The sequence below is a fragment of the Amphiura filiformis genome, chromosome 4, assembly GCF_039555335.1.
Source record: "Amphiura filiformis chromosome 4, Afil_fr2py, whole genome shotgun sequence".
In the NCBI taxonomy this organism is placed as follows: Eukaryota; Metazoa; Echinodermata; class Ophiuroidea; order Amphilepidida; family Amphiuridae; genus Amphiura; species Amphiura filiformis.
This window is the reverse complement of record NC_092631.1, coordinates 64,012,960-64,029,840: the sequence shown is the minus strand read 5'-3', so window position 1 is coordinate 64,029,840 and position 16,881 is coordinate 64,012,960. Positions and strand designations below refer to the sequence as shown.

Genomic DNA, 16,881 nt, shown 5'->3' with positions numbered 1-16,881 from the left:
AAACATGTTATTTGATGCTTTTAATTGAATCATCGTTATGAATGCTTCAAAAAACAAAAAACAGAATTGAAATCGGATAATGCAAAGTGATGTAACGTCGACTTGAAGATACCCGGAAATCGGGTGAAAACCTGCCACAAATTGCTATAAATGGCAAAATGGTATTTTTTGGGATTTGTAATGCTTATTCGGACACTTACTTGAAAAGGTAGCATTGATTTAAGTATCACAGATTAATTGCATATCTTTCCGGACTTCGTTAAAGAAAACAAGATTAAAAAATCTCTCCTCGAATAAATGTAATAAATCCACCAAATGTACAATTTTAGCCATTTTGACCAATCTGCAGACAAATAAAAGCTTAAAAAATGACTAAGTCCAGCTAATTAATATGCAAAAATAATGCAAACAGAGAACCGTACATGATATGAGGATGCGGGTTTTTTGCACACATAAGTACCCAAAGTTCTTTCATTTGGTAACAAAAAATACACAAAAAGTCATTAATTATGCAAATTAGCTAATTACATCTAATTATATATTTATGCCATTCTTATGTTAATTAGGCATATGTAATTTTACTTTTTTCAATGTTTTATTTATGTTTTATTCATACAGCATGATTTTGTCAAATATGAACCTGCTGTGATGTTGAATAAAGAAACTGCAGTTAATTGCCTAAGTGCACCGAGTTTTCAATTGGTAAAGGGAAGTGTTTCACTCATTGTCCAAGGAAAAAAAAGACATGATAACAAACACTGGTATTTCAGACCGGTGGTACTAGGTCCTCTATTTCGAGAGACCTATATTTATTGATTTATGGACGATCTAAAAAAATCCATAAAACAGGTCTTAACTCTTAAACTAGGCAGTGTTTAATTTCGGCGGAGTTGATAGTGATTTAGGAAATGTTTCACCTCCCATATATTAAAAAGACAAATTATTGTGATCAATGAAACATAACGAGGAAATCGTTTTTTGACATGTATGTTTTCAAAAATTGGCCAACTTTGATCCGCGCGCTTTTTGATTCACTGTTATGTATGCGTGCACAGTATGACAGAATTATTGTGCAGCCACTGTGACATACCTACTTATAACCTTTTGCTAATGATGTCGAAAACGTTTTGTGTTTGCTGGGAGCCCATTCCGTGTGGAAATACGTTTGGGTTCTGATATAGGAGCAGGCCAGAATCATATATATATCATGTTATGGTTATTTAAATTTCACACGACATAAGAGTCATTCCATTGAACTGACTATGGCGAGTATACAGCTAGAAAGGTCGTAACTTAATTACGCAAATGCTCTTCTACCATATTCTTCCTTGTCTTTCCACGGAATTAACCTCGGAATCAATGTCTGTCCTCTGAATCTCACTCATAAGATTTGCCACACTCACCATATTCTTTTATTTCCGCCATTGCAAATATTGAAAATGACTAGCTATTTGGACCATGTCAACATGGCCAATCAGAAACTATAGAGGGCGCTTCTCGACGCGAAAAAATCTGGACGCGAAAAAAATCTGGACGCGTTGAAGAAATTCGGCGTTACAAACTCGGCGTTGGTTTTACAATCTCAACGTCATTGTTTTGAACTCAACGTCGTATTTTAAAACTCGACGTTATCATTTCATTCTCGACGTCATTTTTTCATTCTCGGCGTCATTTTTAAACTGGACGTCATTTTTAAGTCTCGCCGTTTTTTGTCCGGTGTGGCGTGCCATACTTACATTGAAAATTTTGTTGGAGATGCTTGAACGATCCAGTACAAAAAATGACAGCATTTCAATGCTTGATCGAGGTCACTAATTTACATGATAAAACCCACTTTATAAGAACACACAATAGCCGGTCATTTCTAAAGATGAATTTATACTCAATCGCTTTTGGAGAAACCTGAATCGCACGCATGGTCAGTGTACTAAATCGCCGTCGTATTTGCCTGCTGTGCATGCGCATGATTCGTTGTTTTTCAAAAGCGACACGTAGGCCTATATTGACACCCTCTGTCGGTCAACGTTCTCTAAAATTTCACACATAACTTGCGTAGTTAGCGACAATGATTCAGTCTGATGAGGAGTAACCCGTGGGTATAAACACAGCTTTACACAATCACTAATTTACATAGGCACAAAAGACCGTGTTCATGTACCGTTACTCAGCCAAACATGACAGAGTAGGTCCCGGATCTTACATGTTCCTATCTCCTCAACGTTATACCTTTCCAACAAGGAAAGAGATACGAAAAGCGAACGTTTATAGAGCTCTGGCCATAGTATCCGGTTTTTAGGCCTTAAGTATCATATTCCGAGGAGCGGAAAGACACCAAATTGGTGTTTTATGACCTTTGATATTCTTTTGTGGCGAGTGACATGGTCTTTCAATTCACGCCGAGTGTCCTTGACAGGCATGACTATGATTCAATGTTCATGAAAGAATTCAAAAGATAACCTCTGCCCCAATAATCCTGAGCTATTGTCTGAAACTGCTCTTCGGAAGATGTTTCAAAAGGCTGCGATCACATAGAAGTATACGGTATACGATTTTCACTATACGCTATTCGGTATTCGGTATACGCTATAGGGCACGGCGGGTCACATAGAGTAACACGCGTGCCCTACTCGGTCATAATGCTTAATTTCTAGAATAATAAATTTTTTCTTTATTCATCACTTTCTTTTCCTTTCTCTGCACTTATTCTTTCTTATTCCTACACTTTAGCAGTGGCGCGCTAAAAATGTTACCACAGGCCTATTGAAACTAAACTGTTGAAATATGGGACAAAAGTGGAATAAATTCGCGCGAAGCACTAAAAAATTGGCATTTTGTGGCTAACATGGCCAAATATGAGGTTGATTTCGACAGAAACCCACACACTGGCGTCAACAGGGGGTGGGGTGTGTGTGTGTGTGTTGGGGGGGGGGGGGATTGTATGGACAATCCCACTGGCAAAATATTCGGGGGATTTATCCCCCCGGATCTATAGGCCTACGCCATCGCTCTCCGTCTCCCTCTCTCTCCTTCTCCCCCTCTTCCTTTCTTTTTCTTTTTGTCTTCCTCCCCTCCCTACAATCACGATCACTCATCCGCATCTCCACTTTTCACCCCTCGACTCCTCCTTCACTACCTCAATTGCCTCTACTGGCCTTTAAAATGGATATTCGTGATATTAAGAAACCCATTTGACTTCATTGAACAGGCCTATACCCATGATAACAACATAATATAGGCCTACTGCGAAGGAGTTAATAATAAATAGTGACACAGATAGACCTATATACACAGAGAACCTATTCTTGAGAGGGCACTCTATTCACGTGGTTTCTTTTCCAACGCTAAAAGATCACGAATTTTGGTGGTTTGCAAATGAAAAGTGTCCGCACTATCGATTGATTACGTAACTGTTATGAATAATTTATTAGGTTTTTCAATGCTATCGCCTCGACCCATTAATGCATATTATCTGTATTATCAAAGTACTTGGAATAGCAATCCGGTGAGTTCACTGAACTACGCCCTAATACTGATAGAGTTTTAATGGCGTTAATCCTCTCCATACACAGTTGAACAAATACAATAGATGAAGGTCAACACGTATGACCTCCTATGTGACATGTTATATTGTGATGTACAAAAACCTGAATATCATAAAGATCAGTATTCGTTTGTGCATATGAACTGCACGTTTACGTTGCTAAATATTACTCATTATATATTATGACAAATATTGGTATTATGACAAAACGGTATATACATTGTATATAAAATGACTAATAGATCCTGCTATCATGGCGTCAGGTCAATGTTCATCATATCCCGTATGTTTCTTAAAATTCACTCATATTTGAGACAAATTGCTGTGCCCATTTTATAGGTGCACAGTAGACTGCGGAACTCAGTCCTCAATGATAGTCAGTCATTTATCTTTTGGTCGTTATATGACTATCATCAAGGGGGTGACACTAAATTCACGGTTGTTCTATTAGCAACGCAAAACCTATGGAAAATTCCGCTGGTTTACTAGCTAGAAAGTGAGGCCAGTTATCGATCCGTTATGAATAATTCATGTTCGACCCCTTGGATCATGTTAATTAATATTGGCAAATAACAACGTTGTTAGTTGTGCGAACTGTGGCTGTTCAATGAGAGTATAGCGCGCCCCAATACATCTGGGCGCAAATCACGCGAAAACGATCCAGTTTAATGAAATGGCGGACGGGTATTCCCATCAGGCACCAGTGATATGTTCTTTCAAAGAAAGTCTACTAATTTGATATGAAATGACATTTTGCAATAGCAAAGTCAAAATTAGGACTTGAAGTCAATAATATGAAGGAAATACGTGACAGAGGCAAGGTGTGAAACACAAGTAGTATTTGAAGTTAAAATAACCTTTGATACCCGACCTGACCTTCCATAGCTTTCCATCATGGCGCCTTATTCGTCTTTATGTATTTCTATTATGCTCTCAAGTAAAATAAAATACAATCTGCACTAAGCAGACAGAATGTTACTTGGCTCCCTGCATGAATTATTGATTTTATACGGAAGTAAAGAAATACACAGTTGCCTGCAAGCCGTGTACCATACTCTAAATACTTACGGTAAATCTGAATAATGGTCACGTGTTGAAATATCATGTGTTCGGGAAATCACGTGGCAACATTTTAAGATTTCAGACTTGTTTACTAGTTAAATTGACATTTGTATTATTGATTATTTATCTTTGCTAATTAATATATCTTTTAAATGCTGATAAATCGTGGTTGGCTGCCCATATTATATGTTAAATTCAATGTTTTATGAATATAATTCTACCACGCAGATGGGGTCACACAGCATAATTTCACACTACACGATTTAGCTAGATTTGGAGCTCTGCACTTCAAATTCACGTCAACTTCAAAGTTTATACACTTAATATATTTAATATAATACTTATTTTTTGGTTATAACAAACTGGAACACGAAATATACAGCTTATTACCTGTACAGAAAGGGGATTTATACACATTCACTCAGCAATTTGACATGCCTGGCGCATCAAGACATTCTCTGTCTGGATAACATGACGGTCGCCCTCAATACGTCTGGGCGCAAATTTAAATAACAATACGCTATTTACATATGAATGCGGCTTCATGCTAATTTCTAGTGCCGCTTCCAGGCCTATTCCGTGCTATCATTTGAGGGACTGAGTTGTTATAATATATCTTCCGAGGTGCAATTTCAGACAATAGCTGGAGATTAGTGGGGCAGAGGTTATCTATTGAATCCTTTCATGACCACTGAAGCATAGTCAAGACTGCCAAGGACACTCGGCACAAATTGAAAGACCATCACAAAAGAATGCATGCATGTCAGGTCATCGACACCAATTTGGTGTTTGTTATGACACAAATTTTGTGTCTGTTATGCACCTCGAAATATGTACCTTAAAGTCTGTATCTAGGTGCACAGGTAGATCCGTGTTGTTTTTAATTTTAATTTCTTTTTAATGAAAGAATTAAGGTTTTCCACTGCACGGGGGCCACAAGGGTGATACTAATTTTAATGCTATATTTTCAAAACGAATACGTGTTCCCGGTTGGCTCTATAGCGATTTCACAGAAAAGGAATTTCTAGTACAATGCAGCGTCGGACTCTAGCTGAGAGCGTAGCCTAAGTTATTATAGATGAATCCAAATACACGCATTCCTACACCTGACTAGCAGCCTTTAGTTAGGTCCCGTCGGCTACAATGCATCCAAAATGTGAAATGATTCGGCCTTGGCGGAAATTTTAAACTGCATTCCATCACCCGTTTTACACGAAAACACAGGTAGACAAAAGAAGTTTACAACACAATACAGTTCCAACAGTTGTGCAAATAAAAGCCGCCTTACACCTAGAGAAGGTCGAGGAGGGTTAATAAAATAATACAATAGAGATAATTCCGCGGGTAATCCCGTCGTATCTATTCATAGATGTACAAATGGATGAACAAAAGGACTATGTATGAATAGGCCCAGATGCGAGAGGATTACCTTTATTGTATATTATTATTCTATTAACCCTCCTCGTCTTTGCATCTTATCTAGGTGTTAGGCGGCTTTTATTTGCCCAATCGGGTGCTGAAAACCCCAGGTTGGTGCTAGCGGAAACCAAAGATGGCCGACCAAATCCTGACCATGACTTGGCTCGTTGGATTCGTCTATAGACTCCAATAATGGCTCTCCATAACACAAATGAACAAACACAAAGGAGGGTAGTCTCCTCCGTGGCCAGTGTCGTAGCCCTGCTATATACATAGCAGCTATGGCACTTTGTTACGGTAATCGATTAATAACTCTATCGAATTGATTTAAATGAGGCGCCTAAATAAAGATGGGTCGTAAATAATTGTACTTCGACGGTATAGTGTGATTTTGTGTGCTGGCGAACACACAGTCACACCCTTGGGTTTATTCAGGACAATAGGTACCTCTCAGTCAAGTGGGCGCTTTCACATGACATTCTTTTTAATGGCGGAACTCTTTTGTCTTGAACAAAAGGTACCTCTCGATGAATAGCTTGGCGGATTTTCAAATCGGCACAAAGTTACAATGCGTTATATAATCTATTGCGCCTCCACGAATATGATACCTCCGTGAGTACTACGGTGAATTGAGATGAGAGAAAAAAACACCATATCAATATCAACTGGACTTTATAGCTCTATAATTTGAACTTTAAAATCTACTTATATTAAAACACACGACATTGGGATTTTACAATTTGTTATTATTATAAAGCATGATCATGATATTATGCGCTAGTGCGTGTTTCCCTGGCTTTATATATAGGCCTACATGTATTTCATTTGTAAAATGCTGAATATTTTGCAATGGTGATCCACCTGTTTTTGGCCCTTTTTAATTAATAGAAGCTTGATTATTCTCATTTGATGTTTGATTTATTTGAGGTCATAATTTATGACAATGATATTTGCAAAATAGAACACCGTTTGTAACTATATCATTTTAACACCACAGAATGTATATTCGTACTTTTTTGATGGTATATATATCGAACAGACAATTATATAGTTATGCGAAAGTAGTATTTCTAGTATGTGACCTCTGTGTCGAACGCGCCACCTAACTCTTCTATATAGTTATGCGAAAGTAGTATTTCTCGAATTTGAGCGTGCACCTATTATCTAGAATCTATTGTTTAGCGTGCGGGTTTTAGATAATGCATTGTTTAGCGTGCAGATTTATATAATTTGGGCTATGAAGGGTAGTTCGCGAAAATAATGCACGGGAGAAGAATACATAACGATGAATAGAAACGGGCACTAGATGTGTATAGGTCCATACTAACTACCTATGGTGTCAAACCTTGTAGTGGGGGTGAACGAACTCCTTATTTAGGGCTCCTGGACTATTGTAACAATCAAGCTATCATAAGACGTACTTTTTATTTTTTTTAAAAACATTATTATGAAACATTAACATGATATCAGAGAATAAGGCTTAGAAAAGAAAGTTTATTTCTTGTAATGATAATAATGAGAATGGTAATAATGATAATATTATGATCTAATGTTGCTAAGGTGCAAATCTAAACTCGAAACTCGAAACTCGAAACCCGGAACTCGGACTCGAACTCAAAATTGGAAACTCTAAACTCGGAACTCGAAACTCGATACTTGAAACTCGATGAAAAGTAACACTATACACACATGGCGTTATATAGTCTCAAGTTGAGACGCGACACACTGATAATAATCCTTACCCTAAGATTATTATCTGTTTTCTATTTTATTTTGTAATACATGTGTAGCAGAGGTATCATGTGAGGTGTGTGAGGTTGTGATGGGTTGGATGACATCGTTGTTATTGGATGACACCATAACAGAGGTAGGTTTTTCTTTGCTTCGTGGAGGCCATTTGAATTTGGATTTGGAAGATACCTTCTCTTAAATAACAGTATTGCGAACCACCAGCATACATAAATCATGGAAGAAAGAGATAAGAAGGAACCACAACGAACGCATTCACTTTGTCCACTCCCTTTACCGACATTTAATTGACATTGTTATTCATGAGGATTTACTTTGATCAATACCCCGCGTTAAATAGGTGATTGGTATTGTATTCCATGTATTTGCATGTCTTCTGGAGCGTGTGTGAAGGATGATTTGAACTAATGACCTTCCGTGCAAGCACCCTATAGGATTTTCTTTGGTGACGTGATCATCGGTCATTGATGGCCTACATCTTTTCTTCCATTTTGCCCAATTTTTCCGAACTTTGATGACTTTTTTCTCAGAGTTGGCAGTCTTTGGCACTGAAACGAGTTAGCTAGTTACGATTATACACATATAAACTATTAAATTAAACAGGTTTTATGTACCGGACTCAACCGGAACATTGTGCATTATTTAAGAACATTTTACATCTATTTTTCATCGAAAAAGTCACCAAAATCTTACCTTATTTGCTAAAGATGAAACTCAGCAAATAAACGGCCGATTTTGATTACCTTTTCGATGTTTTATAGGACATTTTCTACACAACACGATCAAGAAAACAGTTTGACTGTAGATCCCAAAACAAAGCTACTATACATGTTCAGAGCATCAGTGAAATTCCATAATCTTACTTCTGGGTAGCGTTTGTTTGTTCGTGGATGGGTTTGTTATAAATTTTTCCAGTAATGATTTTGCCAAGCATCAATCGCGGTAAATGGATCCTACATGAAAGTAAGTACCATTGATAGCTTTTCTTTTCATGCGTCAATAGATAAGCGGATTAAAACTTGGCCGATCGAAGTCGTTGTGGTTCCTTCTCATCTCTTTCTTCCATGCATAAATCGATGTAGAGAGTCTTTCCTATTCAGAGGAAATATTGCAATTACACACCTTATTGCCTTTTAACAATAACCATTGACACTAGTACATATCAGAGAAGATGTAAGAAAAGGATGGAGAACAGAATTATATCCTTGAGATAATCCCGTAGGTAATCCTGTTGCACCTATCATAGTCCTTTATTCTCAAGTGGTGGGTTAACCAACAGTTAACAATGAGAGGAAATTCCTGAACCTAGTTCAGTTGGGGATGATTTGAAGTGACCGCCAATTATGACCATTTGATATTTAATACCAGCAATGTGAAAAAAAAAAAAGAAATAATGTAGTGCCAAAATAATGTACCCTTTTACGGAAGGAGCAAAGTTTAACAAGTTATAACTCCGCTTCTGAAGTACGAATGTCTGAAGGTGGGAATCGATCTCGGTACCTCCCGGTTAAACAGCACTGTGCAAGACCACTAGACCAACTAAATATCTGTTGTGAGATGTGTGACATTAATCTTTGATATTGCTTAATGGAACAAATCGCGGAATTAAATCATAGCACAGTCGTGTAGGCATTAGACTATGGATACAAAGGTTGTGGGTTCGAACCCCAGGTAAACCGTTATAGAATTTTAATTCTATCGATTTCTTTTTATTTTATTAAGTAAGAGGAAATAATAATGGTAATAAACTCGTGTTATATCTAGCCTCATAGGCTTATTAATTACATGTATGTACTATGTGTTATCGCATTGTGGCCCATTATGGTTGCAGAAAGAAATAACGCACGCCGGCAACTAGACTACTATACAAAAAATAGTATCAAATCTTTCCTGCTCAATCAATATAATACTTGCAAATAGATCATAGTTTACTAATCTAATCTTGTAATATAGACCTGCTATATCACCTGTATTTGCATGTAGAGTCTATACACGGTTTGTTATGGTAGGGATTAGTGTCCGATCTCTGTAATGTAATGTAAATGAAGCATATTGATATGCAGGAAGAATCGATCAGGGCGCTATCTATTAGGGAAAGATAAACACTATTCAAAATATCAATAGACAAGAAGAAAGGGATGTAGAGATTTGTAATTGAGTCATGCATGATTTAACAGAAGGTTCTTTCCAATTCCCAAACGTAATGGCTGTGAGTGTGTGACAATGAACCCCTGGCATTAATCATGTCTCTGTCTCAGTCTGTACCCACTGAATTTTGCGCATTCACTTAAGGGCTGGGGTATGAACGTTTGGACAGTATTTATTTTGGGACATCAGAGCACATCAGACATATCGAATTGCATTCTGAATACGAAGAATGTCATTCTGATATCAAATAATTTTGATTTTTGAAATTCGCAATTTAATACACATTTTATGGCAAATCATTAAAATTGATATTTTTGATATTTAACAGTACTTGAAGTAAACTTTAGAAATCTGATGATTTATACTTAAAGTGTATGTAGGTGGGATGAAAAGCCGACGATCAATTGAAAATTTTGACCTTTCGTATTGAAGATATGGATTTTTTCCTAAAACACCAAAAAAAATTAGGTCTTTTGGGGAAAAAAATCCATATCTTCAATATGAAAGGTCAAAATTTTCAATTGACCGTCGGCTTTTCCTCCCTGCTACATACACTTTAAGAATATAACATTAGATTTATATAATTTACTTCGAGGACTGTTATATATCAAACATTTGAAAAATATCAAATTTTTATAATTTGTCACAAAATTTGTATTATATTGTGATTTTCAAAAATGAAAATTATTTGATATCAGAAAGACATGCTTCGTATTCAGAATGCAATTCGATAGGTCTGAGGTGCTCTCATGTCCCACAAAAAATACTGTCGAAACGCAATAAACGCTCATTTTAGATCCCTTAAAGAAGGCTGAAAAAGTCAACATTTTGTTTCAAGTGTAGGGCTTGACAACACCATCAATTTGATTTAGAAGTGGCTCAAAGCGAGAAAAACTTACCAAAAATTATTAGATTAGGCCACAAAGTTAATGAAAACCAGAGGACCGAAATAGATTTTCGCTTTCACAGCCTGATTGGGCATTCATAAGCTGGCGTAAGCAAGCATTAAAGAATAATTAATGGAAAGAGAGTTCATCTGTGTTTGTTATCAAATAAATGAAGAATTGAACTTTTATTCACAACACATAAAGTTGCTCACCTGAAATTTTCAGTTATAAAGACTACGATAATGTTGCGTCCGGTAATAGTATTTTACGTGTGGACAACACTATTGGGCTGCCGGATATAACTGTCACCTTGCTGCATGAGGAATGTATAACCAAAGCCGGCTTCTCCGTTTTCTCAATTTATAAGATGATTAAGGGGGCTATTATCATTTTCTTCGGAAGGGGGGTCCCAAATATACGGAAAGGAAATTAGGGAGTGTCATAAAAAAATTTTGATGATCAAAATGTAGGGAGGCCTCAATACCGGTAATCTCATCTCTAGCTGATCACCCAGATCAATTTTAAATAGCCTTTGCGTATCTATACAGATGCCGAAATCACAGATGATGCTTCAAAAAGAAGGATAGTTTGACTTTTGACCCATTATAAATATGTTAATATAGCTACTATAACCGTAGTATGGAAGAGTAACAGAAAATCTGTAGGTCTCGATAATAGGCAAAACTACATTTTATAACTACACATCTCCCTCAATATCAAAACCACCTATCCATTCAAGCGAATGATCTTGGGATTGGTTAGACCATCTCATCTACTATTTCCATGGTTGGACGGACTATAGCCATAGCAAATAAAGACTAGAGCTGTATAACAAACAATTCTATAGACAGGTACAAGCTTATTATCGTCTACAACAATAGAATTAATGATTGTTTTATAATGCGTTTGGCACTACTGTCTGTTCAATTAGCTTAGATTCTTGTATTTTCAAGTTATTTGAAAAATAAAAAAATAAAAGAAATGTGTTAGCACAGCCAAAGACACAGCGTGATTTATACTTTTCACATTCCAAACTTCAATTTAAAACCCCATTTCTTTTCAATTTTGCCTCATTTTAGGCAGTTACTTGGGTCCACCAAAAGGGTTCGCGACCTTTTCACAAATCGAGTGGGATGGTCCATTCTCAACTTAGGGCATAGACCCTATCGAATTGAGTAAAAAAATCTTCACCAATCTGCCCTGCCATTTCAATTGTTATACCGTTCCGGTTATTGGATAGGGTCTATGGATGATGATGCTCCACCGGTTTTTGTTGCACGAAATTAGGCGAAGCTGCGTGAGTAAAGCGCAATTACGTTTTATGCATAACGTTATTCCGAGCATTATGTTTTTCCTAAACAATGACATTAAAATTATGGATTTTATTCGATTCATCGATAAAATGTAAAATGAGTTTTGTTTAAAGTAATACCATCATTCCTTCCCAAGAATATCAGCATTCGCTTGACATTTGCAGATATTGACTTTACAAGAATTGTTTTCTGTAACCTAAATCATTGTTTTAAACAATATTTTCTTGTACGAAAATTCTTTTGTTTCCAAATGTCCTTCTCATAGTTTGTATTCAACAAGCAAAACGAAGTATCAAATTGAAAATAAATGTGTAGTTGTATAATGATTGGCCTAGGCCCACACCTTCTCAGACCAATCCATATAATTAATAAATAAATAAATAAATAAATAAATAAATAAATAAATAAATAAATAAATAAATAAATAAATAAATAAATAAATAAATAAATAAATAAATAAATAAATAAATAAATAAATAAATACGCAAGGAATTTATTTATATAAGCTGTGCCTATACATAAAACCCTGACACTTCCTGATGCGGATGGTCGAATAAATACTATCTCAGCGCATCTAATGACATTCATCCCCATTGCCCTAAATTGATTGATTCCAAAAATGTTAATGGTACCCGACGTTCTACAGCTTTTTATAAAAATATCGCGGGAAAAGACCAAAATTGAAAAGAATGGGGTTTCAAATTGAACTCTGGAATTTGACAAGTATAAATCGCGTTGGGTCTAAGGCTGCGCTAACACTTTTCTTTGATGACTTTGACCACATTTTTTATTTTTTTTAAATATCTTAAAAATACAAGAATCTAAGCTAATTGAACAGACAGTAGCAAAATGAGGCATATGTAGCTCCAGACTTAAGGTACCTTTTGATGTAACGGGTCACATTATGATGAATGTATTCCATTAAAGAAATGTTCAAATAAAACGAAAAGGGAACCGAAATCTCCGTGGATAACCAAAAGGCTACCAAGGATTATAAACATTAAAAATACTTTATATAAACAGTGTTTTTAAAATCAAAGTGTTGAACACCTTCACAAATTTAAAATATATAGAAATAAACTTCATGCTTTGATACACAAATCTAAGAGAAAATATTTTTTACCAAGTTTGAGCGGGCTAAAAATAATATGAAATAAATATGGAAAACAATCAATAATATCATTAGCCGTGGTAAAACAAAACACGCTCAAAAGAAATTTAGAAGTAACAACGGCAGTACTATTACCACTCCCAATGATATTTCCAATCTTTTTAACGATTTCTTTGTAACCTTTGAAGGAAAGTTGTATAGAAAATTATTATATGAATTATTTTGCCATAAACTCATCAGACTCTGATTAAATGGGGATGGAACTAGTGGAGACTTTTTAATTTGGCTGTATTTAGTTTGACTTTGACTTGACACTATTGACCATAATATATTAATCCATAAATTGGAACACTATGGGTTTCGTGTTCGTACTTGAGTGGTTCACTAATTATTCAAACAACAGAAAACAATATGTATATTACAATTCGTGTGAATCAGTACTTAAAGATATTATTTGCGGTGTACATCAAGGTTCTATACTGGGTCCCTTATTGTTTATTCTCTATGTAAACGATATTATCAACACATCTGATGTATACTATTAGACTTTATATTAATCGCAGATAATACTACTATACTGTACTCACATAAAGATGTTGAAAGTAAATATCAATTAATTAATAATGAATTAAAAGAAATTAGTAATTGGTTCAAGTCAAAACAAATTACATGGTCTTGGGTACACCACGTATGACATCAAAAACTTAACTTAAACTCAACTGTGTGTGATGTATCTCCTGAGATAATTTTAGATGAGAGAGTTCTGGAATATGGGTTACTAATACCAAAGTTGGGTGTAATTGTTGATGAATGTTTGACGTGGAAATACCATATAAACTGTATAGCAAAAACCATATTGAACCCGCGAAATATTGTAGTTATGATGAACAAATTTTATGTACCTGATCGTATTCTGTATTCTCTATATTGTACTCTTGTTTTACCTTATTTAAATTATGGAATATTGATTTGGGGGATACATGTAAAACATACGTAGATAAAATTATGAAATTACAGAAATGGGATGTGAGGAAAATAGCAAATAGCAAAATATTTTAACTCTTACCGACACCTACAAACTTGAATTGGGGGTATTTAAGTACAAGTACAATAATAATGAATTACCGGGCGTATTTGATGACTACTTTCCAATATTCACAATTACCAAACGAGAAACGATAGTAAATTCAACTTAATGAAGAACAATAAAACATTTACTGACCATGCCATTCGTACTGCTGGTCCTATATTATGGAATTCATTGCCAAACTCAATAAAAACGGCCAGTTCGGTGACACATTTCTGTAAAATCTATAAACGTGACTTGATCTCAAAATATGATGAATTCTTCAGCATTGTGTTTCTCGTTTGTTTGTTTTGTTTTGGGGGTTTTACCTCTTTTGATGGTAACATTTCTTTGTTAAAGGGGGTGACTTCCTCTGCCTTACTGACCTTCTGGTCATCCCCTCCATAATTCGTTTGTTTGATATTGCCTTTGTTTATTTGTTTTTTAAATTTTATACTTGTGTGATTTGTTGTGAATTATGGGAAATAAATTATCTTGTATCTTGAAATCCAAATTGATATGAAAACAGTAAGTAAAATAAGAATAGTTTTGATGAAAGAATGTTTTTCAGAACTGACATTTTCATGATCAAGAAACCAGATACTTTCCCTGGTTTCAAAACATGCATTTAATTATTTTATAAATCTTTTTCTTTTCTTTTTTGAGAAATGAAACTGAAAATCATGAGTTACTTATCATGATCATTATGGGTTAGAATCAATGATTGTAAAACTACACCCCACCACCCACCCTCACCCCCATACACACACCCCACACAAACACATAATATTATATACAGCACCTCCACTAATTAGCACCCTGTGATTTTTAATTTGCATCTGTTTAAGTGGCCCCCCTTAATGCACTTTTAACATGAAAAAGGGTTATAAATGCTAGATGAATTTTGATGAACTAAATGAAAAAATATCATCAAGTTCATAGAGTTTCAATAGCTGTGACATTTGTTTGTTATTTTGATCAGTGCGCCACTGATTCAAATGAGGTAAGATCTATTACTTGTAAATGTTTACTTACTTAATTATGTATGTTTACCATTATTGTCTTTTCCTAACAGGTAGAAATCGAGGCAGCAATAGAGACTGCGTTATGTTCCTACCTTCCCCACTCCATCCAAAATGAGTGCACACGCCTGATAGATGACTACGAATATGCAATCATTAACTTGCTTGTCCAAGGGATTTCCAAACAGGTTGTCTGCAAAGAGATAGGACTATGCGGTACGAAGTAAACAATTTTGTGCTACTTTGAACAGTATAGGCTAAATGGCTACATTTGCAACTGGACAATACAAACTTAAAGGAAATACATATTATATTAGTTAACTGAAAATGTTAAAAATTGCTTTTAACTTAGAAAAGTTACATGGATAAACAAAAGTATTATAAAGTTAATGATCCCAATGAATACATGTATATGTTACTTGTGCATTTTATTTCTCGTTAATTACTCACAAATCAAATGATCTAAGAATATTGTTGTCAGTGTTTTTAAGAGAGAGAAAAAAAGTTTTTGATAGTTTTGTTCATTTGAAATGTAAATAATCAGTGCATATTTATATCTGTATAGTAATGTTGCTCTGAAGTTGATGCCAATGATAAGCACTATGCAGTCCAACCCACACTTACATGACGAATTCTTACGTACATGACAAATGTGGCTTTTATTATTATAATAATGAAGTCTGTGAATTGGATTTCTTGATGTGTAAGTGTTTAGTTGGGTTGGGATCAGTCGAAAAATTTAAATATAGCAACGCATTCTCTAGGCATTTTAGAATGTAAATACACTAAGTCAAAGCAATGTTTGTACTATCCACTTTTTTGGTATGTCGGAAACGGTAAAAACTGAAGCCGAAAGTTTAGTAACCATCATATTGTAGCTTTGGATAATCTCCATAAAAATGTTATTAAAATATTCATGGTAAATATTTTGTTCCTATTTGAGCTCCCTGACATCCTTGGTCTTCAAAACAAAGTAAAATGTGATGAGATCAAGCAAAATCAGTCGGAACTCGGAAATATTAAATTTTCAATTTTTTATTGGTAAGTAAAACGCATTTACAAAGCTGCATTTTGCAGAAAACCCCACTGAAATAGAACAACCCGTTCTAAAGATATGAAAAATTAAAGAAACAAAAGGAAACAAATTATACAAAATATTTCCTTTGTATGGCTATATCTCAAAATCAATATTTCCGAGGTCCGACTGATTTTGCTTGATCGCATCACAAATGTGTTTTAAATGAGAAGAAAACATCGAAGGGTTCATTATGAATTCGACATACTGACGTATCATAACGTCGTATGTCAATAATTTATTTTGAATGGACATGATGGAGAATCACTTTATTATTGACGTATAAGTTTAATGACTAATTGCAATTAATTGGTGAATGACAGCCATATATTGTATTGTATGCATTCAATATTACTTAAATATCTGTTCTTTCATACCCATTCAAAAAGGGCATATTTTTATCGAGGAAATGTATGAAAAATGGGTAATAGATGCCAACACTTCAAATGCGATTATCTTAAAATGGCCAACTCGGATCATCAAATCGC

The 16,881-nt window shown here is 35.2% G+C and overlaps 1 long non-coding RNA gene across 1 annotated transcript in view; it reads left to right on the top strand.

The window, feature by feature from the left end:
* LOC140151190 (uncharacterized) overlaps nucleotides 1–16,430 on the top strand; it is a 38,216-nt gene extending 21,786 nt beyond the window's left edge. The window contains exons 2-3 of the long non-coding RNA XR_011858916.1: nucleotides 7,813–7,893; nucleotides 15,376–16,430. This is a non-coding gene — a long non-coding RNA (uncharacterized lncRNA). The remainder of the gene's footprint in view (nucleotides 1–7,812; nucleotides 7,894–15,375) is intronic.
* The last annotated feature ends 451 nt before the right edge of the window (nucleotides 16,431–16,881 follow it).